The sequence below is a fragment of the Miscanthus floridulus genome, chromosome 15 (genome assembly GCF_019320115.1).
Source record: "Miscanthus floridulus cultivar M001 chromosome 15, ASM1932011v1, whole genome shotgun sequence".
Lineage (NCBI taxonomy): Eukaryota > Viridiplantae > Streptophyta > Magnoliopsida > Poales > Poaceae > Miscanthus > Miscanthus floridulus.
In genome coordinates this window covers 71366114-71391829 of record NC_089594.1, presented here as the reverse complement: position 1 = coordinate 71391829, position 25716 = coordinate 71366114, and the positions used below count along the sequence as shown (strand labels likewise).

At 47.8% G+C, this 25716-nt stretch overlaps 1 pseudogene; it reads right to left on the bottom strand.

The window, feature by feature from the left end:
• Nucleotides 1-24746, bottom strand: part of LOC136507626 (G-type lectin S-receptor-like serine/threonine-protein kinase At2g19130) — a 51806-nt pseudogene extending 27060 nt beyond the window's left edge.
• Between the last annotated feature and the right edge of the window lie 970 nt (nucleotides 24747-25716).

Genomic DNA, 25716 nt, shown 5'->3' with positions numbered 1-25716 from the left:
ACTGACCTACCGGTAGTACCGGTCGTCTACCGGTAGTACCGGCCTGACCGGTAGTACCGGCTGTACATCGGTACTACAAGTCTTCACAACTGAGCCAGTTTTTGACTTACCGGTAGTACCGGTACTCTACCGGTAGTACCGGCTTGAACGGTAGTACCGGAAATTCATCGATACTACAGGTCTTCACAGTTGTGCTGGTTTTTGGCCTAGCGGTAGTACCGGTCTTCTACCGGTAGTACCGACCAGGTCAAGTAGTACCGGTCTTCTACTGATTTGCCTAATGTCCTAGATCTGACACTGGGCAAATATGAATGTTTTTGAACTATGATTTTTTTTTAAATAAAAGAACACTCAAACAATATAAACTGAAAATTAACTTTACCGAGTGTCGATAACCCAACACTAGGCAAACACTATAAAAAATAAGTTTGCCTAGTGTCTTCCATGAGACACTAGGCAAAGAGGCCAGTTTGCCTAGTGTCTAGCTAGCACACTAGGCAAACTTATTTATTTTTTTTCAATTTTGGTCTTCAAACTTTTTATCGAGCCTCCCTACATAAAATGAGACTACATGTTGAAAGTTGGCACAATTTTATGAAATTTTGCTATATTTCTTTAGTTTATTTAATTTCTTTGAATTTTTTCGACAAATGCAAATTTGAACTGCAAGTGTGTCGAATAATGGCAATTCATGAATGCAAAAATGATATTCATGTTAGTAAGTGTTAGTTGAGGCCGTATGCAGAAATAGACCAAAAATTTCACACATCTTCACGTCGAGACATGACCACGAACTTGCGAGCAAATAATTTTTAAATTCTATTAAATGAAAACGGAGTCTGAAATTCATGAAACTAGCCTTTTTGAACAGAAGAACATCAAGGGAGTGCTTTGGCATGTATTCATAGTTCATACACGAGTAGCCTCTTATCGCCTTCGCAGCAGAACCCGATCAGTTTGACTAGATTGATGTGCTGGATGATTCGATCGAGCTCACTTCTGCCCTGAACTGCTTCTCTCCTTGATGGTTGCCGTCGAGCCTCTTCACTACCACCATGGTGAACGAGTCACCCAGGTACCCCTTGAACACGGAGCCGAAACCGCCTCCCCCTAACTTTTTAGAGAAGTTTTTAGTCGCGCTGCAAATCGGCATATCGAAATGCAATGACCCCAATGCCGCCGCCTCGAGCATTTCCTGGCGTGCGACTGCAAGAAAACCACTGCCCTTTTCTCCTCCAGACCATCATCAGAGCAAGTACCATGAGCCCCAAGACTGCAGCGCTTGCACCAATGGCGATTCCAATTCTTCTTCTTCCTCGCCGCACTGCTTGGCACGTCTTTTGCAGCGAGACGGACGTAAAGCATCTCCCCATTTCCATCATCTGAACCATCAGACTGTTGATTTACGTTGGTCAACTTGCCATGCCAGACAGAGCAGCCTCGCTCCCCATAGGAATACGCAGTGCAAGAGCAGTTGCCCAAGCAGATTCGTGAGCAATACTCTCCGCTCGTCGCAGCCGGCACTGTCTCCGCGCTATGAGGCAACCTGACGCGTTGCACGCCGTAGAACCTATCCGTGGGAGCCGATGCCGTCTTGCTGCCGCCGCCGCTTCCGTAGACGTCTAACGGAGTGTTCCTCACACACCCGTCTCTCCTGTCCCCGAGCTCCCAGTCCATGGGCGAGCTCAAAGAGATACCCTTCATGCAGCCGCAGATCGGGTCGGCGGCCTCGTCGCAAACCGTGAAAGGCCCACACGTCGCGTAGGTGTCGCACAGATGCACGGGCTGCCTGTAGTGCACCAGCCAGTCCTGCAGCTCGTCCATCTGTTAGCTAATCACAAACGGGATCCAACGGTCCAGTTGTGCCTTTGATCCATGCTCTGATCAAGGGCGTCCAGCCCACTATGGCTAGAGGGTCTCTGTCACATTACGCAATAAATAGAGGTGGGGGCCAGCAGCTCAAGTCACGAGGTTCGTATGAGCCGAGCTCCTCATCGACAAACCCTAATTTGATCTAGAGGGCGCGCAGCCAGTGACGGAAAGCCACCAGCCGCGTCGCCATCGGACTGCGTCACCGTCACCACTGCACTGCGCCGCCACCCGTCTTCCCCGACCGTCGCTGCCCTAGCACAGACATCGACTCCATGACGGACGCGAGCGGATCCTCCTCCACTACGGTGTTGGGTTTGACACGTCCATCTTCTACCCTTTCCTTTCTCTCGTTCTACATACTGTTACTGCACTGGTAGATGTTCTAGAATTTATGATTCTATTCAACAGCAAGTACCCGGCTAGATCTATGCTCCTAGTGATGCTATAGGTCTAACTGTTAGATTGATCTCTAACCTAACTGGACCCAACGGCCTAGTTGGGCCTTTGACTCGCGCCCTGATTGGGGGCGCCCAGCCCACCATGGCTGGAGGGCTCCTATCATCCTGCGCTATAAAAAGAGATGGGGGCCGGCGGCTCTTATCACGAGGTTGACCTGAGCCGACCTCCCCACCGACAAACCCTAAACCTGATCTAAGTGAGGGGCGCAACTAGTGACGGGAAGCCACCGGCTGCGCCGCCTACTGCATCGTTGCCCGTGCGCAAACTTCACCAACGAACCCGATGGCGGCCTCTGAACCCTCCCCCTCCGCGGTGTCACATTCGTCAGACCTCATCCACCCCTCTCTGTCTCTCTATTGCTGCACTAGAATGTATCCTAGGTCTTTGATTCATCAAACACCTCGGCTTGATCCACTCCTAGACGATCTGAATAGTATAACAATGGTATCAGAGCCAGGTTTATAGGATTTTAGATCTAGAACGGGTAAACCGATTAGAAAAGGAAAAAGTAGATTAGATCCAGTGCGGGTCTAAGAAGAGGGTTTTGGCCGACAAAGGGTTCGGTTGAACCCTAACTTCGATCCCTTCGGATGTGAGAAAAGAAGAGGGTTCGGATGAACCCTAACCCTAACTGGGTAAAAGAAAGACAAGAGGGTTTTCGGCCTTAAGAATGTAAGATGCCGAACCCTAAAACCGTAGAGTCCCTCTAGGGAAGATAAACAGTGCCATCCCGAAACCCTAACCCTAACACAGTTCAACCCTAACCCATCCCAATCGGTCAAAACCGAGAAGAGCAAGCAGATCCAAATTCGATTGGGGAAGAAGGGGAAAGGGAGACCTACCTCGCCGCTGCGCAGCGTTGCTGTCACGCCGGTGCGCAGGGAAAAGAAAGGGCCGAGCCGGGGGCACTGCTCGCCGGGCTCCGGCCAAAGAGGCACCGCGGCCAGGCCACTCGACGGTGGCGCGCTCACCCGCTGGGGAGCGCGCACGCCAGTGAGGGGGCCGGTGATGGTGCCATTGCTCCACTGTTGTTGCTCCACTGCTTTGCCTGCTCATCGCTCGGTGCTGCGGTGCTGAAGAGAGAAGAGAGAGCGGCGAAGAGAGAGAGAGCAGAGGAGAAAGTGAGCTAGGGTTTCTGTGGAGGCCAGCGTCGGCGAGTTTTTTATTCACCCGAGCTCACCGCTCGGCCGTCGGATCGGCGCGGATGGCCAAGATCAAGCGGGCCAGCGATGCGGCCCAGGCGGGCGCGCGCGGCCGAGTCGCTTTGCCGGCCCAGGCCCAGGTTGCGGCCTAGGTGCGACTGAGCGCCACGCACAGCCGTGGGCCGAGTTGATTTTGGCCGTTTTGGGCCGAGAAAGAAAGAGCAAGAGCCCGTTTTTCATATTTGTCTTTTTCTAGGAAATTGAAAAATAGAAATTGGCTCAAAAGAAAATAGAAAAAGAATTTCCCTGTGGGTAAAATTCAAGAAAATGAGTTCATTTATTCCGCTGCGTATTTAAAGATGTTATTTTCATTATTAAATTTGAACCAACGGGAGAATTTAATTTTGAAAAATGGATATGTTTTAATTGATTATAATATTATTATTATTCTGACCAACGTTGATTAATGGCAATATTATGATGTTTTGTCTTGCATTAATTTTATTTCTGCCCAACGGTGATGTAGAATTAGTGTATAGGACAATTGTATGTTTTAATTTTGACCAACGTTGGAACTAAAGCATGCAATTGTTATTATTAAATTTATGTTCTCACTCTATTTGAATCGTGTTTTCAGGCGGATACAACTTGATGAGTTGTATCAAAGAGATCCCGACTCTAAAAGGTGATAACTACATTGAGTGGAAGAAAAAGATCGACCTAGCTTTCATCCTCGCTGAGGTGGACTGGGTAGTCACCACACCGTGTCCCACAGAGCCTGTGGCACCGGTGAGAGAGACAAACGAGGCTGATGCCGCTTGGGCAACCAGAGAGAGGGATTTTGCATCCCAAAGAATGTCCTATGACCTTGAGCATAGAAAATGGATCACTGCCAACAAGAAGTGTTTGACTGTGATAAAGAACACGATTGAGCCTACAATTGTGGGCTCAATCCCAGAGTGTGACACCGTCACTGAGTATCTCGAAGGAATAAAGAGTCAGTTCCCTGGTTCTTCAAAGACATATGCTACCTAGCTGATAAAGCAGCTGGTGACAGAGAGATACTTAGGCAATGGTGGCATAAGAGAGCACATACTAAGGATGAGCCATTTGGCATCCAAGCTAAAACCAATGGATCTGGCTCTCAAGGATGAGTTTCTTATCCGTTTGGTTTTTGCTTCCTTGCCAAAAGAGTTTGACACTTTTGTTGTCAAATATAACATACAGCCCGAGAAATAGGACATGGAGAGGCTCATGGCTATGTGTGTGCAAGAGGAGGAGAGAATGAAAGCTGCCAATGGTGGCTCTATTAATTATCTAAAAGATAATAAGAAAAAGAATCCTAATACTAACTTCTCCTCAAAATCAAAAGGAAAGGGTCCCATGCTGCATCAGCCTCAGCAAAACAAGTTCACAGTAGAGAAAGATCAATATCTCTACTGCAAGAAGACAGGACATTATAAGAAAGATTGTCCTGATTACCTAAATATGATCATGGCAAAGAAAGGTGAGAACATTATTACGTTCATAAATGAATCCCTATATGTACAATATTCGAAATCTACTTGGTGGATTGACTTAGGTGCAACTATTCATGTTGCTAATTCTTTATAGGGATTCCGTTCGACGAGGATTACGCAAAGAAGCGAAAGACACGTTAAAGTCGCAAATGGAGTCCGAGCAGAAGTTAAAGCCGTTGGCGACTTTCTCAAGAGCTTGCTGATGGTTTCAACCTCATACTTAGAGATGTTTTTTATGTTCCCTCGTTATAGAGGAACTTGATTAGTGTGTCATGTTTAGACAATGATGGTTATGATTGCCATTTTGGAAATGGCAAATGCAAGATAACTTTTAATGATGCATGTGTTGGTCTTGCTATCTTACAAAATGAGCTTTATTTGTTATCACTACGTGATGATGTGAATATTGTATGCGATGATAGGAACGTTACGTGCGACAATGTGAATGTATCCTCATCTGCGGATGTAAACAGAAAACGAAAGAGAGCTCACGATGCGTAGTTAAAATTATGACACTGTCGTTTAGGCCATATTTCGAGGGGGGAATAGAAAGACTAGTTAAGAATGATATTCTTCCTCCATTAGAGCTCTCAGATTTAGAATAATGCAGAGATTGCATAAAAGAAAAGTATGTAAAGAAAATTAAGAAAGATGCCAAACGAAGAGCAGGAATTCTATAGATTATTCACATAGACATCTGTGGTCCATTTCATGTAAAGAGTGTGGATGGTTATGATTCGTTCATAACATTCATAGATGATTACTCCCGTTATGGCTATATTTATCCGATCAAAGAAAGAACAGAAGCATTGGATAAATTTAAGATATTTAAGGCAGAAGTTGAAAACCAACACAATTTAAAGATTAAGATAGTCAGGTCTGACCGTGGGGGGGAGTACTACGGTCGGCATACCCCATATGGCCAAGTTCCTAGACCTTTTGCAAGGTTCTTATAGGAGAATTGCATAGTAGCCCAGTATTCTACACCATGTGAACCTTAGCAGAATGGAGTAGCTGAAAGACGCAATCGTACACTGATGGATATGGTGCGTAGTATGATAAGTTACTCCATCTTACCATTGAGCCTATGGATGGAGGCGTTAAAAACCGCCATTCATATTCTCAATAGAGTACTAAGTAAGTCGGTGCCCAAAACACCGTATGAGTTGTGGATAGGAAGAGTACCCTCACTAAACCACTTGCATGTGGAGGGGAGCCCTGCTGAGGCTAAAGTATTCAACCCGGACATTGGGAAGCTAGATCCCAAAACAGTGAGTTGTCATTTCATTGGCTACCCAGAAAAGTCAAACGGTTTTCGTTTCTACTGTCCAGATAGACATATAAAATTTGTGGAAACGAGACATGTTGTCTTTCTAGAGGATGAAATGATGAAGGGGAGCATGGTAGCTCGAGAAATTGACCTTGAAGAGAAGCGGGTGTATGCACCCACTCCGATGATTCATGAGCCATTTTTCTCACTACCTGCTATCGCTGCACCGACAGTGCAAGACACTATGGTGCCAGCACCTGTTGTTATCCCGCTTGTGGCAACAATGAATAATGATGAGGAACCTGTTCTTCAGGATCCTATAGAACCTATTGTCACAAATGAGGGGGAGCAACAACATCCTCAAACAGAAAATGTGCCAAATGTGGAGGCCCCTAGAAGGTCTCAAAGAGTTAGAAAATCAGCTATTTCTGCTGATTATGAAGTGTACAACATTGAGGAATTTCAAATGGAGGATGATCCCACCTCATTTGAAGAAGCCATGAGAAGTGATCATTCATCAAAGTGGCTTGAGGCCATGGAAGATGAAATGAAATCTATGAATGCCAATAAAGTTTGGGATTTGGAGATAATTCCTAAAGGAGCTAAAATAGTAGGCTGTAAATGGGTCTACAAAACAAAACTTGACTCTCAAGGAAATATAGAGAGATATAAAGCCCAACTTGTGGCAAAAGGCTTTACGCAAAGAGAAGGGATTGATTACAATGAGACCTTTTCTCCGGTCTCATGTAAGGATTCCTTCAGAATCATAATGGCATTAGTGGCACATTACAATTTAGAATTACATCAGATGGATATAAAGACGACATTTCTCAACGGAGACTTGGAGGAAAATGTTTACATGGCACAACCGAAAGGTTTTGTCATGGAAGGAAAAGAATGAATGTGATGCCGCCTAAAGAAATCCATTTATGGATTAAAACAAGCTTCAAGACAGTGGTACTTGAAGTTTGATCAGACAATAAAGAATTTTGGGTTTAAAGAGAATGTAGAGGACAATTGTGTCTATACAAAGTTTAAGAATGGGAAGTTTATCTTTCTTGTCCTGTATGTAGATGATATCTGTCGATGCGGGACCCACAGGATACCCCGTAGGGTAGAAAAAAGATCTAGTCCAACTAGGATTCTTCCCATATAATTGTAGTAGTAGAACTATTAGGTAATCCTACTAGGAAATCTCATTATAAACCGACTAGGACTCTGGCCTCCTGACTATATAAAGGAGGGCAGGGCTCCTGAGAGGGAGAGAACAATTGTACAACACAACACAACACATTACAATCAATCCAACGCAAAGGCTAACGCCGACTAGACATAAGGTTATTACTCGATCTACGATCGAGGGCCTAAACCAGGATAAATCGACTGTCTCTTACGTTAACCATCGAGTTCAGCATACGCCGAAGCCCGAAACATACTGCCCGGGTACCCCCGTGGCAGGCTATTGGTGGTGAAACATCGACAGCTGGCGCGCCAGGTAGGGGATTTCGGCGACTTTGCTTCCGAGAGCTCGATGGACCTCGATAACATGATTTTCTCGACGGGGTCAACTTTCATCTTCGGCTCATGGATCTGCGAGGCAGACAACAACGGCAAGCTTCAAAGCCATCTCCTCAAAGATTTAGATCATCTAAAAGAAGTTCCTATTCCAACGACTACAACGGATCAGCTCACCAGAAGATTCGCGCAGCTCATAGTATCCGAATCAAATCGGATTTCACGACCACTCGTATCCGATTCGAATTCAAGCTCCAAAGCGAAGTTTTATCAGAGTGTTTCCAGAAACCGAGTTCTTTTTTGGCAAGATTCCGGAACACAACCCAAAACAACTCGGATTACCCCCAGAATTCTCTCAAGAAGTCGAGTTCTTCTCCATTTGGGCTCGACAACATGGCAAGATCCTATCAAGGACAGGTCAAAAGATTTTTTAATCCAAGATTCGGGATACCACTGACAGGAGCTCAGGAGGGCCTCGTGCTAACGATAACATCGCGGGACTGTATCATCCACTGGCCGGATTCCGTTCCTGAAGGTAGCGGAACCCAACTAGTCGGCACGACAACAACAGCTATTTTACCTTACCAAGAAGGAGACTCGATCTACGACACCGAGGCATCCACTAAAGTTATCAGCGACTCCAACAGTATGAAAACTAACGCCAATAACAGAACGACTCATGCGCGAGAAGTGTTCATGGTTCGACGACCGCGGTCACCATTAAATCCCCCGGAAGCACCCGATGTTAGATCATCAGATGAATCAGAATCCAACATATCACCCTTTGCCCAGAGCTACGACAGAGAAATAGATAGTCAGAAACAAGCTAGAGAAAGAAAAAACAAGTTGAAGCAAGGGCGCCTACACCGTGCTAGGCAGCGCAGGGAAGCTTGGACCAGATACAAGTCAGAATTGGATGAGTACAACAGAAGAAAATCACAACGAGAAGTCGAAGGGAGACGCACGGTGAATATGCCTTACGATAAGATTCGAGAAGCATTAGAAGAACTCGGAGCAACTTCGCATCCTGGTGAGAAGTATGAACAGCTCCAGGACTTGCTCCGATCGACAATCCCGAGAACACATGAAGAGAAAGCTCGATCAAGACTACCCGCCAGATCAACAACCCACCGGCAAGAAGATCAAAATCAAAGGAAATCCGCCTTCGAAAGACTTGGGTCGGGTGGAAGCCATGACGGAGGAAGTAGGAAGGAACATAATCAAGGCCACCGATTTGAACAACTAAGGAAGACTAGGAGCAGGGTTCCTACCCAGACAACCTCGCAAAATTGTTCCCATCAGAACGACAGTTGGCCAGAGGAAGGCGCCGAATCTGAATTCAAAGAAACCAAGGCTCACGACAGGTTCCCCTATTTCGCGAACAGGCTCACATTGGTGCGATTACCTCACAAATTCAAACCATCTAATCACTCCAAGTATGATGGCAAGACCGAACCAAAGCAGTGGCTCAGAATATATTCACAATCGATTGAACTAGCCGGAGGAGACGACGATATCAAAGCCCTCTTCTTCCCCATGGCACTAGAGGCCATGCCCCTCCAATGGTTCGATAAACTAAATCCAGGATCTATCAGAAATTGGGAGGATTTGCAGAGAGCGTTTTGTGAGAATTTCGCAGGAATCATTACACACCTAATCACTCATGCAGAACTAAAAGGACTCAAGCAAAAGGGAGGTGAAAGTCTCAGAAACTATTATCGGCGATTCGGCGAACTACGAGCTCAAGTGCATGACATAACCGAACGAGAAGTAATTGAAGCTTTTTCTCACGGAATCATGGCCAGATGGCAATTTCAAGACTTCTACAAAGAAAATCCGAGAAACAATGAAGAATTCAGACGTACAGTAGAAAAGATGATTACTACAAAAGAAAAAACATGAGAGAGGTTCCCGGACAGAAGCAACCAAGACAACCCGGACAGGCAAAATCAACGAAATAGCAGACATCAAGAAAGAAAACGTAGACCAGACAATACTGTGGCAATGGCCGACAAATCAAAGAAATTTCCCAAACCAAGAAGATATGATGACATTGAAAACATACGTTGCCCATTGCACCCTGGTGGGAGGCACACTATCGGAAATTGCTACACTTTCAATGATCGATACACAAGAAAAGATAGTAAGGAAAACACTAAAGAGGACAATCAGAAGAGAGAAGAAGACAGCCACGAGGACAAAGGATTCTAAAAACCTAGGGGAACGGTAGCAGTGATTTTCTCAGGGGCTTCGGATTGCAGAAGCAAACATTAAGAAAAACTAGCACTGCGGACCATTATGACAGCAGAACCGGCTACACCAAGATACCTCAATTGGTCATAGTATCCTATCCAATTTACCAGAGAAGACCAATGGACTAGCGTGGGAAACGCAGGCCATTATCCATTGGTTCTGGATCCGACTATTGCTGGTATGACCGTCACCAAAGTACTAATCGATGGAGGACCTGGGCTTAACATCATCTTTTCAGAAACTCTAAGGAAAATGGGGCTACAACTCGCCGGGATGATTACGCCAACAAGCACACCTTTTTACGGAATAGTACCCGGCAAAGCAGCCATGCCACTCGGACAAATTACTTTACCTGTTACCTTTGGAACTCCTTCAAACTACCGAACAGAGTTTATCAAATTTGAAGTCGCCGATTTCAATTCATCATATCATGCAATCCTCGGACGTCCAGCACTAGCCAAATTCATGGCAATACCACATTACCCGTACTTACTACTTAAGATGCCAGGACCCAACGATATCCTTTCCCTTCGAAGCAATTTAAAGCGCGCTTTTGACTGCGACGTTCAGGCGATCCAGATCGCAGCTAAAGCGCAAGCCGACAATGGAAGAAAAGAAATAGCCGCAATCGCTGCAGAAACAAGCCAAGAAGAATTAGAAATACCGGCTAAAAAGCCCAGCATCATCGCACCGCCAAAAGAAGTCGACATCAAGCAAATCGACTTAGGCACAAGCGATACCTCCAAGACAGCAACTATCAGTGCTCACCTCTCGGCAAAATAGGAACTCACGCTCACCAACTTTCTTCGGGACAACAAAGATATCTTCGCTTGGAAGCCAGCCGACATGCCAGGAGTCCCAAGGGAGTTGGCTGAGCACAGAATCGATGTTAACAAAAGCTCCAAACCTGTAAAACAACGGCTACGACGATTCTCACCCGACAAGAAGGCAGCAATTAAAAAGGAAATAACAAAACTAATGGCAGCCGGATTCATCAAGGAGATCCTACATCCAGATTGGCTAGCAAACCCGGTCCTTGTACAGAAGAAAAACACGGACGAGTGGCGTATGTGCGTCGATTACACAGATCTCTACAAACATTGCCCAAAAGATCCGTTCGGGCTACCACGCATTGACCAGATAGTTGACTCGACAGCAGGATCTGCGTTATTATCTTTTCTCGATTGCTATTCAGGATATCACCAGATCGCACTAAAAGAAGAAGACCAGAGCAAGACATCTTTCATCACCCTGTTTGGTGCCTACTGCTACAAGACCATGTCGTTTGGACTAAAGAACGCTGGTGCCACGTACCAAAGAGCTATCCAGACTTGCCTCGGGAATCAAATCAGTGAAAATGTGGAGGCATACGTGGATGATGTGGTGGTAAAAACAAAGAACCCAGACACTCTAATTGAAGATTTAAAGCAAACCTTCGAAAACTTGAAGAAATGGAGATGGAAATTGAACCCAAATAAATGTGTATTTGGAGTTCCCTCAGGACAACTACTCGGATTTTTGGTCAGTCAGCGCGGAATCGAAGCCAGCACCAAGCAAATTTGAGCTATAACAGAAATGGGCCCACCTAGAAGTGTCAAAGATGTTCAGAAACTAACAGGATGCATGGCGGCCCTCAATCGTTTCATATCAAGACTCGGCGAAAAAGGGTTACCTTTCTTTAAACTACTAAAGAAAACAGACAAGTTCGAGTGGACAATGGAGGCCGACGAAGCTTTCAAAAAACTTAAAGAATACCTCACTTCATCACCTATCCTGACACCTCCAAAGAAAGATGAAGATATGATGCTATATATCGCGGCAACTCCTACCGTAATCAGCACAGCAATAGTCATAGAAAGAGAAGAACAAGGGCACGTGTATAAAGTGCAGCGTCCAGTATACTATATCAGCAAAGTACTGTCAGAATCCAAAACCCGGTACCCGCATGTACAAAAACTACTCTACGCCCTACTCATTACCTCATGAAACTTCGCCACTATTTCGAAAGCCACAAGATTACCGTAGTGACAGATTTTCCACTCGGAGACATCCTACACAATAAAGACGCCATAGGGCGCATATCCAAATGGGCAGTTGAAATTGGAGCTCTTGACATCAATTTCACCCCACGGAAAGCAATCAAATCTCAAGCCCTCACCGATTTCGTGGCCAAATGGATAGAGATTCAACAGCCCTTATCAGATACAATCCTCAACCACTGGAAGATGTACTTTGACGGATCACTCAAACTAGGCGGGGCCGGTGCAGGCGTTCTCCTCATTTCTCCAGAAGGAAAACAACTCAAGTACATCCTTCAGATATTATGGCAAGCTACAAATAACGAAGCAGAATACGAAGCCCTCATCCATGGGCTACGAGTCGCGATTACCCTCGGAATAAAAAGACTACTCGTATACGGCGATTCAGCAGTGGTCATCAACCAAGTCAACAAAGATTGGGACTGCACCAAAGAAAACATGGGTGCTTATTGTGTTGAAATACGGAAACTTGAAAAACACTTCCAAGGATTAGAAATTTTACACGTCCTACGCGATTCCAACATTGCAGCAGATGTCCTTGCCAAGCTCGGATCAGACAGAGCAAAGGTTCCACCCGGCGTATTCATAGAAAAGCTATCAGTTCCCTCTATCAAACAACCCGGTGAAACAACACATGAAATTCGGGCTAAAGGCGTTCAGATCTTGATAATCAACACTTCATGGACCCAAGTTTTCATTGACTATATCAAAGAAAACAAATTACCAGCAGATAAGGTACAATCCACCCAAGTTGCTCGCAGAAGCAAAAACTACGTTCTAGTAGGAGATAAACTTTATAGAAGAGCAGCATCATCAGGAGTACTCCTAAAATGTGTCTCATTTGAAGAAGGTAAAGAGATCCTAGACGAAATACACTCAGGTTGCTGTGGAAATCATGCCGCTTCAAGGACACTAGTTGGCAAAGCATTTCGCACCGGATTCTACTGGCCAACCGCTTTGAAAGACACAGAAGAGCTTGTCAGAAAATGCAAAAGTTGCCAAATGTTTGCAAGACAAGCCCATATACCAGCTCACAATCTTATCTGCATCCCACCCGCTTGGCCTTTTTCCTGTTGGGGGCTAGATCAAGTAGGACCCCTGAAAAAAGCAAAAGGCGGCTTCGAGTACATCTTTGTAGCAATCGACAAGTTCACCAAGTGGATCGAGTACAAACCACTCGCGAAATACAGCGCAACCAAAGCAGTCGAGTTCATCCAAGACATTACGCACCGCTTCGGCATGCCCAACCGAATCATCACAGATCTAGGCTCCCCCTTCACAGCTACAGAATTCAAGAGCTGGGCACAAGACTGTGGTTTCAGTATAGACTATGCGTCTGTTGCACATCCAGAGGCCAACGGACAAGTAGAAAGGGCTAATGGACTCATACTAGCTGGATTAAAGCCAAGATTATACGAAGAACTAGTGGACTATGGGTCCAAATGGATTAAAGAATTACCGAAAGTAGTATGGGGACTACGAACTCAAATAAGCAGAGCAACAGGCTACTCACCTTTCTTCCTAGTTTATGGGTCAGAGGCCATACTACCTGCCGACTTGATCTGGACATCCCCAAAGATAGAGCAATATGATGAAGGAGAAGCGGAACACACAAGAAGATTAGAACTCGACAGCTCAGAAGAAATCAGAATAAACGCTACCCTCCAATCAGCCAGATACCTACAAGGTTTAAGACGGCATTACAACAAGAGCACCCAACCTCGATCACTACAAGTCGGAGACTTAGTACTAAGAAGGATACAAAAGACTGATGGACGACATAAGCTACTCAGTCCATGGGAAGGCTCGTTCATCGTCACAAAAGTCACCGGACCAGGCACATACAAGTTAGTGACCGAAGATGGAAAAGAAGTCAGCAATACATGGCACATCAGCCAGCTAAGAAGATTCTACGTGTAAAAACAACTCAAGAAGAAACAGATATGCAAGCCACAAGGGACCTACTTTCACAATCAACGAAAGACAATACTCTTCAACAACATATGTATTAGTTTATACTCATGATCAATAAAAGATGATATTCATCCACAGCATGTCTTGTCATGACTTCCAACGAGTTGTTTTTACGAAACAAAAAGCAAAATGGCTGAAAACATGCCTGAGCATTCCGGCCGAGAGCAAAATAGCTGAAAAAACGCTTGAGCCCGCCGATGAGGGTAGCTAAAAGCTAACACCCAAAATAAAAAGCAAAATGGCTGAAAACATGCCTGAGCATTCCGGCCGAGAGCAAAATAGCTGAAAAAACGCTTGAGCCCGCCGATGAGGGTAGCTAAAAGCTAACACCCGAAACAAAAAGCAAAATGGCTGAAAACATGCCTGAGAATTCCGGCCGAGAGCAAAATAGCTGAAAAAACGCTTGAGCCCGCCGATGAGGGTAGCTAAAAGCTAACACTCGAAACAAAAAGCAAAATGGCTGAAAACATGCCTGAGCATCCCAGCCAAGAGCAAAATAGCTGAAAAAAACGCTTGAACTCGCCAATGAGGGTAGCTAAAAGCTAACAAAAAGCAAATTGGCTGAGTCGACCGAAATTTCAACTTCAAAAGACCCTCCAGCACTTCGTTCCGAAAAGCAAGATGCTCGGGGGCTACATCCAGATAGGAATACTTTTTCCTCAGGAAAGCACAAGCGCCACTCAAGAAAGCACTCGGATGCCGAGTCATAGCACGGACAAAGCACTCGACGGATCACAAAGGAAAGAAGAAAAGAAAAGTACTCGACAAATCGAGGGGCCTCGTCAGAATAACGCACAGAGTTGTCTTATGGAGCAGAGACGGGAACAAGACAAGGTACTCAGCAAGTCAAGTAACTTCAACCGCACCCAGGCAAAGAATACATCGACAAAGATAAAGAATCTTCATTTAAAAAGAAGTGTAATATTACAAGAGGACGCTCAGTCGAGTCAGGCGTTGTCATCAGAAAGGGAAATATCAATATTTAGACTATCTACAACCCTACTGGCTAGATCTTCAACCTCAGGCTCCATCCTTTCAACGGCGTCAAGATATTCTTGACTTTCAGCTTCTTCTGCTATCTTGGAGAGAGGCGCTTCTGGAGCAAGGACCCGGACCTGGGCCAGCACATTCTTGGTACATACTTGGGCACACCTCTTCGCGAACTCTTGGAAACGAGTCGGAATCCGGGGAATGAACTGCGCCCAAGATTTCCCGTCATCCGCTGGAGTCCGAAGGACATCGGCCACCGAATGAAAAGATTTCCACAAGGCATTCCAATTCTCGGTAGCCGTCGCCAGCTTCCCGGACAAGCCTTCAATGGTTTTTTGGGCCTGCATAAGATCTCTGTCAGCTCCATGCCTAATCAGCCTAGCAAGGGCGAGTTCTTCCTCAGCATGAGTATTTACCTCCTCAGCTCTATTATGACTAGAACGGACAAGGGCCTTCATTTCATCAATACTCTCCGAGAGCTTCTGCTTCTCAACTTGGAGAGCTAGACAGAACACCCAAGAACAAGTCAGCGGAAAAAGAAGTCAAAATACAAGAAGAAATAGGCAGAACCCACGGCACCTTTGCATTCATTCTTCGCAGACTCCACCACAGCATCTCTCTGTTTCTCCGTCTCCACTACCCGGGCGCGAAGGGCTTTCTCCTCTTTTGGTGCAATTGACGCTCCGTCTCCAACTCAACCCGGAGAAGGTCAAGATCGGCTTTCAGAGCGTCCACCTCTGAAGACAACTTCCTCTCATTTTTAGATGAGAAAAAGAAGCCAGAATGATCACGAGAAAAAGACTGGGCAAAAAGAAGCAAAGAGAAACAAAGCGTAAGGATAGAAGAAAAAACAAGCATGCAAAAGAGGAATGACAGTAAAACCTACCTGGAGCTTTTCACCAAAAGAAGTCGCGAGGGTCGACAAGCTCCCCCAGGCTACGGTCAGCTCCGATAACCGATGAGTGGCATCGAACTGTTGCACCACATCACCGGAAAAGGAGGGGCCACCGGAGACAAGAGAAGGGGAAGGAGAGGCTGGCTAGGGTGAAGGAGGAACGACCAAAGCGACCTCCAGGGAAGCCGGAGCCAAACCCTCAGAAGAACCTGGCGCGACGGCCACAGTTACCTCCGGAGCGACCAAGTCTGCAACTCCGCCAGGTAGCTTTGAAGCCTCCGCGGCGACTTCATCAACACAATGTTGTGAGTCCCGAGGCTCGAAACTCATTGGCGCGGCGGGAGGCAGAGAAGAAGTCGATGAAGAAATTAGAGAAGACGTAACACTAAAAAGTGATAAAAGGAAGCACCAATAAGAACCAGAAGAAGGAAGATAAAAGCCAAAGAGATAAAGCTAGAATTTACTCACCCGACTACTTTTTTCTTCGCGAAACCAAGAGAAGGCCTCGCAGGGGGAACCACGACGGCGAAGACGTCCCCGCAACCTGGCGACGAGAGCGGGACTGCAGACAACGGTGCCGCGGAAGAAGCCGGGGCTGGAGCCGTGGAAGAAGCCAGGGCTGAAGAAGAAGCTGGGGCTAGGGCCGTAGAAGAACTCCGCACCAGAGGAGCGGTACAGCTCGGGACAGAGGCAACCAAAGAACTCGACACCGGAGCTTCAGAAGAAGTTGGCGCGGGAGCCTCAGAAGAACTCACACCGACCTCCGATTACTTCAAAAAGTCCAAGACTAAAATTCAAAACAAAGAGGAGAAATTCAATGCAACAAGAATATGAAAAACAACTCACCGCCGCATGACGAGGGGGACTTCATCATCCTCTTCTTCTTCAGCCAACGAAACCAGAGCACCCGCTGAAAAGGAGATGAAAAGTACTCGGTTCAAGAGAGAAACATGAAAATAAAAGAACAAAGAGTATTAAATGTGCTCACCTAAGAGCATGCTAGCAACAACTGGAGTACCTGAGGGAGTACTTGGTTTGCGAGGCTTCTCGGAGACAGGCAAGCCAGATGAAGACCCGTCCATTCGCCCCCTCTTCGGGACACTGCGAGGACCGCGAGGGACTAGACGAGGAACATACTCTTCATATACATCAACAAATCTGAAAGAAACCCTAGGAAGGGCTATAAAGGTTTTAGACTTACTAATTGTAGAAGTACCAGCTAGACGATCCCCAGTCTCCGCCACAGCAGGGAGAACACCAAGGGGGATCGGATCGACAAAATTCCACCCAAGCTCCTGCGAAAAAAGATAAAACACCAAGACAAAGAAAAGCTAAGCAAGAACGGATGCAGCAAGAGTACATAAAGAACTCAAATAAAAAGATAGACAACTCACAGCTAGGGGCGGGTTGATGGCCGAGAACTTAGAGACGGTAGGAGAAATGACGCTCACTCCTTTCAGCATCTTCTGGAGGCGCTCGAGTACCTCCTCACCGGTCAGCTCAAGAGCTGGGACCATGCGTGAAGGATCCTCGGCCCCAGAATACTCAAAGCCGAGATGTTCCCGCTCTTTCAAGGGCTGAACCCGGCGACGAAGAAAGCTTGAGACAATACCAAAGCCGGTCAATCCCTGCTGTTTCAACGTGCTAATCCTATCAAGGAGTGGCTGGATCGCTTAAATCTCAGCAGGGGACTCAAGCTTCTTGTCCCACCGGTCATTCGCCACAGGACCGGATCTGGAGTGAACAATAAGAGAAGGGATCAAATTGGCAGCGTAAAACCACTCGGCACGCCAATCTTTGACAGAATCAACCAGGTCATAGTCAAAAAACTTAATTTTGAGACCCTAGCAAAACTGAATCCCGCAACCGCCGAGGGCACTGGTTTCTTCATGGCGGGGTTGGGGTTTCAGGCGAAAGAAAAGCGAAAAAGAGATAGAGAAGGAGGGATCCCAAGGAAGGCTTTCACAAAGGTGAACAAAAACAGAAAGATGGAGAACGGCATTGGGGGTTAGATGGTTCAGACTAACCCCAAAATAACCAAGAAACTGATGAAGGAAGGCGGAAGCAGGAAGACAGAGTCCAGCGCGGACAAAGGAAACAAAAAGGACAATCTCACCAGGACCCGGAGCTGGAACCCGATGCTCGCCCGGAACTCTCCATTCAGCGATGACTTGCTTTGGATCAAGCCATCACTAACGAGCTCGCGCAGCTGGTCTTCACTTGTTGTTGGAGCCGGCCAAACTTTCTGAGCTGCCCTCATGGCCACGAACTCCAGGTTTTCAATCAAAGACAGGGATGACTCCTCGTCCACGAAGGTCCGCCTAAGACTTGCTTGCGGTTTTCTTCTTTCCATGAACTGGCGGAAGCAAAAAAGGCGCTAAAGGAGATGAAGCTAGAATGATGGTGCTCGGGTGATGGCGACAATGACGGCGGCGGATTTTTGAGAACTAGGGTTTAAAGGCAAGAGCTGGGCGACAAAGGAAAGGAAGATAAAAGGTCTTTAAATAGATTTCTTAGTAATACAAATGGCCCACAAGGCCCGTTAAAGCACAGTGTGGGAACGCAACAGTCCATTTACCGACGCAGCTAAAACGATGGAGGGCACGAATCCTCACAACGGTAAAAACCAACGGGCAGATTTCAGACTTATCCATCCAACGCCACGGCAGGATTATCAGATCGATACAAGAATGACCCGTCAAACCAAGAAGAAAGAAAGAAGAAAGAAAGGGCTACCTCACGAGGAACAAAAGAATCCGGTTATGTAAGAAAGAACTCGCTAGTCTCATGAACGACAGGGATCACAACAGAAAAGTCAAAGACAACTCAGAAGACAAGATTCGTTACATTACAAGCGATTTCAAAAATAGAAGATTACAAATCTTACAAGACCCAACGAACTCAGCACCATGAAAAGCAAAGTAGCAAAGAGGAACACGGACACGACTAGGCTCTGGAACGACTACGTGTCCCAAATTGCTACTCGGAAGGACAAACTGCCATCAGTTACACTGTTTTCTTCAAAGGACGAACGCAGTGCATCCAAGGCAGAAATCGATAGCACGGCAGGGCAACATGGAGCATAGAAGACCGGCAGGCATCTGTCTACCCAAGACCGATGTGATACTAGATATGGTGTTGATCTGCACCGGACGGTCTCAAGACAGACGATGAGGATCAACCCAGAACTGCCGGATGAAGGAACGAAGCCCACATCACAAGACTTCCTCCAACTACCACCACGTACATCCTGGCACAATGCTGTCGCGGGATCAGCCTACCTCTAATCCCTATCACAAGACTTCCTCCATCTACGACAAGACACACAGAAAGTACAAAACATGCCCAGGGGTTGCTCTACTTCACAAACTACCATGTTCATGACCACCAAGGTTTCAACAGAATATCCAATGAATGAAAACAAGCACTCAGGGACAGTATTTATAGACCAAAGGATCGGCGCACATGGACTAGGAGTACCAACGAAATAGGCCTAACAAAGGACACAGTGAAAAGACAGGACACAATAATGGACGACTCAGGCGAGAGGAAGTGGTACTCAAAGACGGGCATATTCGGAAGAATATACCAGCAAAGTACAACTCGTGAACAAAAGGCATTTACACTCAACCACCACCATACAACTATATCTAACAACAGCAAAACTATCAAAGAATACGCCAAAACCACGCATCCGAGTTCTTCCTGAACAAAACAACACGGATATACGCTCGGGGGCTTGGACGACATCATAGCTTAAACAACACTGAGCTAGGGAGCTCGGCCTTAATTTTCACCTATTCCCAGAGGCTCGGAACCAAAGACAAAAGACCAAGAATACAAGAAACTCAAGACTACAACGACGACACATCAAGACTCTTCATCCGACTTCTTTCCTAAAAAGAAGAACTCGGAGAAAGCACGGGGCCTACACTCAGTGAGTGCAATTTTTTGACATAAGCTCGGAGGCTGCTTACCGCAAAACTACTCGGATGATGACGTAATCCAAGTCTCGGGGACTACTTCAGAATACAAAATTTTCAAACAACATAAAGGATCAAGACCCTCCAACTTTTTGTTCCAAATAGCAAGAGGCTCGGGGGCTACACTCAGTGAGTGCACTTTTTCTTCAAAAAAAGCGCACGTCACCAATAGGCTTCCTCAACGCAGACCACTTCAAGACATTACGGCAAAAAGAACCCGGAACAAGCCATGTTCCAGCGAGTTCTTTTTGATAAAATTTCAACGAACAATCAGGGCAACTTCAAGACAAGATCCTCCGGCTCCTTGTTCCAAATAGCAAGAGGCTCGGGGGCTACAACCAGATGGATGCACTTTTTCTTCAAAAAGCACTCACCACCCAAAGATCCCAAGAAGCGCTACAAGGTTTCACTTCAGAAAACGCTCGGATGATATTTTGTTCCTACTCAATAAGACCAGAAGGAGCAGAGCGAGATTTTCAGAGCTCAACCATGAAGTGCTCGGGGGCTTGTCGATGCGGGACCCATAGGATACCCCGCAGGGTAGAAAAAAGATCTAGTCCAACTAGGATTCTTCCCATATAATTATAGTAGTAGAACTATTAGGTAATCCTACTAGGAAATCTCATTATAAACCGACTAGGACTCTGGCCTCCTGACTATATAAAGGAGGGCAGGGCTCCTGAGAGGGAGAGAACAATTGTACAACACAACACAACACATTACAATCAATCCAACGCAAAGGCTAACGCCGACTAGACGTAAGGTTATTACTCGATCTACGATCGAGGGCCTGAACCAGGATAAATCGACTGTCTCTTGCGTTAACCATCGACTTCAGCATACGCCAAAGCCCGAACATACTGCCCCGGGTACCCCCGTGGCAGGCTATCGGTGGTGAAACATCGACAATATCTTACTTGTTAGTAGTGATGTCATTCTACTACTGGAGACAAAGAAGTTTTTGTCCTCAAAATTTGATATGAAAGATCTTGGTGAAGCTTCGTTCGGATCGAGATTCACCGAGATAGAAGTAAAGGGGTATTAGGACTGTCAAAAAGGCATACATAGAAAAGATCTTAAAGAAATTCAGTATGCACAAATATAGTCCCTCACCTGCTCCTATAGTCAAGGGCGACAGATATGGGGATTTTCAATGCCCCAGGAACCAATATGAGATCGATCAAATGAAATTGGTTCCATATGCTTCAGCTGTCAGAAGCTTGCAATATGCTCAAGTATGCACGCGCCCTGACTTGGCATTTGTTACCGGGTTACTTGACAGATTCCAGAGCAATCCTAGAATAGAACACTGGAAATTGGTAAAGAAAGTCTTGCGTTATTTGCAATGAACAAAAGGCCTCATGATGACGTATAGAAGATCTGATTCACTCCATATAGTGGGATATTCAGATTCTGATTATGCGGGAGATGATAGAAAATCCACGTCTGGATATGTATTCACTCTCGCAGGGGGAGCTATTTCATGGAAAAGCTCAAAGCAAACCATCACTACATCATCCACAATATATGCCGAGTTTGTAGCGTGTTATGAGGCAACGGGACAGGTGAACTGGTTAAAGAAGTTCATACCCGGTTTGAAGGTGGTCGACGACATCTATAGACCACTAAAGTTATACTGCGATAATAATCCGGCAGTACAGTATGCTCACAACAATAAGTCAAGTGGTGCTGCCAAACACATTGACATAAAGTATTATGTTGTGAAAGATAAAGCTCGGGATCAAGTCATAAGTCTTGAGCATATAAGTACAGTAAAGATGCTCGCGGATCCGCTTACAAAAGGCTTACCACCCAACGTGTTCAGAGAACATGTCGCCGGCATGGATTTAAGGGAAAGCCTATAATTTCTGAACAAAAGAAGGCCCAAAGATAAGTATCTATTTCAGAACAGAGTAGTGTGTTGTAGCTGTTAAATCGATCGGCAATGGACCGTGACGATGAGACATGCTCTATGCGCTAATCTGTAATGGAATGAACAAAAGTAAATGATATGAAAGTGAAAGATAGAAAGAGATCAAGGGGGAGATTGTTAGATTGATCTCTAACCTAACTGGACCCAACGACCCAGTTGGGCCTTTGACTCGCGCCCTGATCGGGGGCGCCCAGCCCACCATGGCTGGAGGGCCCCTGTCACCCTGCGCTATAAAAAGAGGTGGGGGCCAACGGCTCTTATCACGAGGTTGACCTGAGCCGACCTCACTACTACACAAACTTTACTGGAGGCGGGCGTTTTCGGTTTTCCGCGGCGGGCAAAGCCGTCCGCCGCGACCTAGAGGCCACGGTAAATCGTGGCTTAACCGCGGTGGGCGGCCTTGCCCGCCGCGGTTAACCGATTTATCGCGACGGGCGGTGTAACGTGCCCGCCGCGGTAAATATACTTTTACCACGGCGGGCACGTTAGGATGCCCGCTGCGGTTAATCATTTAAAAAAAACAAAAAAACCAGGAGCCCGCCGGCGAGCCCGTTCTCGAGCCCACTGGCGAGCCCACCGGCGACGGATCCGGGCTTCCCACGGCTGTAGATCCGTGCCGCTCGGGGAGGGAGAAGAGGAGCAGCCGGCCGGGCCCCAGCGTCTCTGGAGAAGCCGACTGGACACGCCGATGCCACTGCAGGGCCGCCACCACCTCGCTAGTCGCTCGTAGGGGACTAGCCGACGCCTCCTCGTGGATCCCCGTGCCTCCTTGCGGATCCCGCCGCGCCGTGGTGGAGGGAGGCCGCTGCGTCGACGCATCCTCACCCGCAGTGGTGGAGGTCCCAGCGTCGTGGCCGTGGTGGATCCCGGCGTCGTGGCCATGGTGGAGATCCCACCATGGTGGAGGGAGGCCGCCGCGCCGCCGCACCGACGCGTCCTCGCCCGCCGTGGTGGAGGTCCCGACGTCGTGGCTGTGGTGGATCCCGGCGTCATGGCCGTGGTGGAGATCCCACCGTGGTGGAGGGAGGCCGCCGCGCTGAATCGTCCTCGCCCACCGGATCCGGCCACCGCGCGCCGCCACCGACCGGATCCGCCTCGGGACGCCGTCACCGGCCGGATCCGGTCACCGCGTGCCGCCACCAGCCAGATCCGCCTCAGGACGGGCTCGTCGTTGCCGTCCCACGAGCCACCACGCTCAACGCCCCGCTCGGAAGAGAGAGAGGAGGGAGAGGGAGGGATCGGTGGGAGAGAAGAGAGGGAGGGAGAGCGCCATGCTGGTGGATATGCAGTGGAAGGAGATGGTGACGAGAGGAGACGGGAGGAGAGAGGCTTGCGACAGGAGAGGAGTGACTGCGGCGCTATCGGTGGAGAGGAGTGAGTGAACTGAAACCATAAACTCCTAAAGTGATCATTTTATATGGAGACCAGTTATTGGGCCTCGCCCTGGGCCTGTTGGGCCTCGGCCATTTACTGTGGCGGGCATTATAGGATGCCCGTCACGGTAAATCGATTTACCATGGCGGGCGTCTTAACACGCCCACCACGGAAAATACATATTTTCCGTGGTGGGCATCTTAAGACGCCTACTACGGTAAATCGATTTACCGTGATGGGCAAAAGTGTCCGCCGCGGTAAATCGTGGCATTTACCGCAGCGGGCGAAAATAGGTGACCGCCACGGAGTGCAAAAATACAACGCTGCGCATAATCTTTTGTGTAGTAGTGCCTCCCCACCGACAAACCCTAAACCCGATCTAAGTGAGGGGCGCAGCCCGTGACGGGAAGCCACCAGCCGCGCCGCCTGCTGCATCGACGACGACGTCTTCACTGCCCTCTTCACCGACCGTCGCTGCCCGTGCGTAGACTTCACCAACGAACCCGATGGCGGCCTCTGAACCCTCCCCCTCCGCGGTGTCAGGTTCGTCAGACCTCATCCACCCCTTTCTGTCTCTCTATTGCTGCACTAGAATGTATTTTAGGTCTTTGATTCATTAAGCACCCCGGCTAGATCCACTCCTCGACGATCCGAATAGTATAACACTAACACCATCCACACGTGACACGCCCACGAAGACCTGGCCGTTGACGCCCAGCTGCGTGAGCGCCATCGCCGTCTCGTCGCGCAGCGTGTACGTGAGGTACACCTCCTGGTCGTTGTTCACGAACTTGAACGTCGGCAGGACTGGACCGATCATCTCCGGCGCCAGGCTGAAGTACTGCCCGTTCCACTGCCCCGTGGACACGATCTCCACGGTGGAGTTCCACACGAGCCGCCCGACGCCGTCGCGGTCGAAGCCCAGTGTGTAGAGTCCGGGACCCTGGTCGACCAGGCTCTTCCTCGACACGAGGCGGCGGTTGAGGCCCGTCGCCTTGTTCCAGCCGATCTTGGCGCCGGCGAAGAAGGTGTCCGTCGGGTAGTCGAAGCTCTGCTAGAAGACGTCGGACGAGTTGGAGGAGCTCCGCAGGACGAGGTTGCCGTCGTCCAGCAGCACGGCGACGGTGTCGTTGGTGGTGGGGTTCGCGCGGGTGGACCAGATGACGGAGTTGGTGGTCTGGTCCAGGATGACCAGGTTGCCGTCGTCGCCGGAGATGGCGAGGTCGGGTATGGCGGGGTCGACCACGGGACTGTCGCGGTTGGCGCTCCAGAGTGGGGTCAGCTTCGGGACCTTGCTGTACCATATATATGCCGAGGTACGTGTTGGGGTTGCTGGCGGTGGTGTGGTGGAAGGGCGTGATGTCCGGCTTGAAGAAGCCTAGCGCGAACTTGCTGTTGTTGGAGACGAGCCTGCTGCTGCCGGCCGGCGAGCCCGTTGCCGGGTGACACCGTGTTCCTGGCGGCGAAGCAGGATGCCTTCAAGGAGAGGAGTCCAACAAGTACGACGACGCGAAGAAGGAGAGGCATGGTTGCTGAAGCGAACCGAGGAAGGGAAGAGTGGTGGGTGAAGCTAAGCTAGAATCGCAGCAACAGGAGTTGTTTTGGAACGTCACGACCGATGCTCAGTCCAGCTCACATCGCAGGTCAACGTGATGATGTGCGTGGGTGCACATCTCAATCAGTCTGTATCATCAAACGATATATATCTTCTCTTGTCTTATCATCGACCAACCTCGAAATATATATACACGGCTTGGCCGATCTTCATCGCCGGCCGTCGTCAAACCTCAAAGTTTGGGGGAAGACGATTGTATAGTAAGAAAGGCTGTTTGCTTTGACATATTGGTTCCGATCCAAAAGAGTGTATGCATGTGCCAACAAATGGCACCGTCATATCCTTGAACAAACGTAACGTAGCTTTATTTGAAAGATCTTCATCCGTCCATTTTCAACGTTTGATGGTGTCAGTTGCAACTTAATTGCGAAGTAAGAGCATCTCCAGCAGTTCCCCAATACCTCCTCCTATCCCTATAAACTGTTATATTGGGGATAGCTATGCTTTTTTCTTACTCCAGCAGTTCCCCGATATCTCCCCCCCCCCCCCCCCCCCTTTTTTTTTTGGTGGCTATCGATATTTCCCTCGTCTCCCCTTAAAGAAAGGGGAGATACAACTCCCACAATACCATGGGGACCATCCCAACTACCACTTTTTAGCCATATTTTCTCTTACACTCCTGTGGGACCAACCTTTCATATGTGTATTGGGGGAGATATATTAGGATACTGCTGCAGCAACTCACCCAATATTGACAAAAGATAATATTGGGCTATCCCAATACATGTATATTGGGAAAAGATTATTGAGGAACTGCTGGAGATGCTCTAAGAAAGGTTTTGTAATGTCTGTTCCAGCACTGAACCCAGGCCCGGCTCTAGGGCGAGGGCAGCCGGTGCGACCGCCGGGGCCCCAAGGAGCTAGGGGGCCAAGAGCATATAG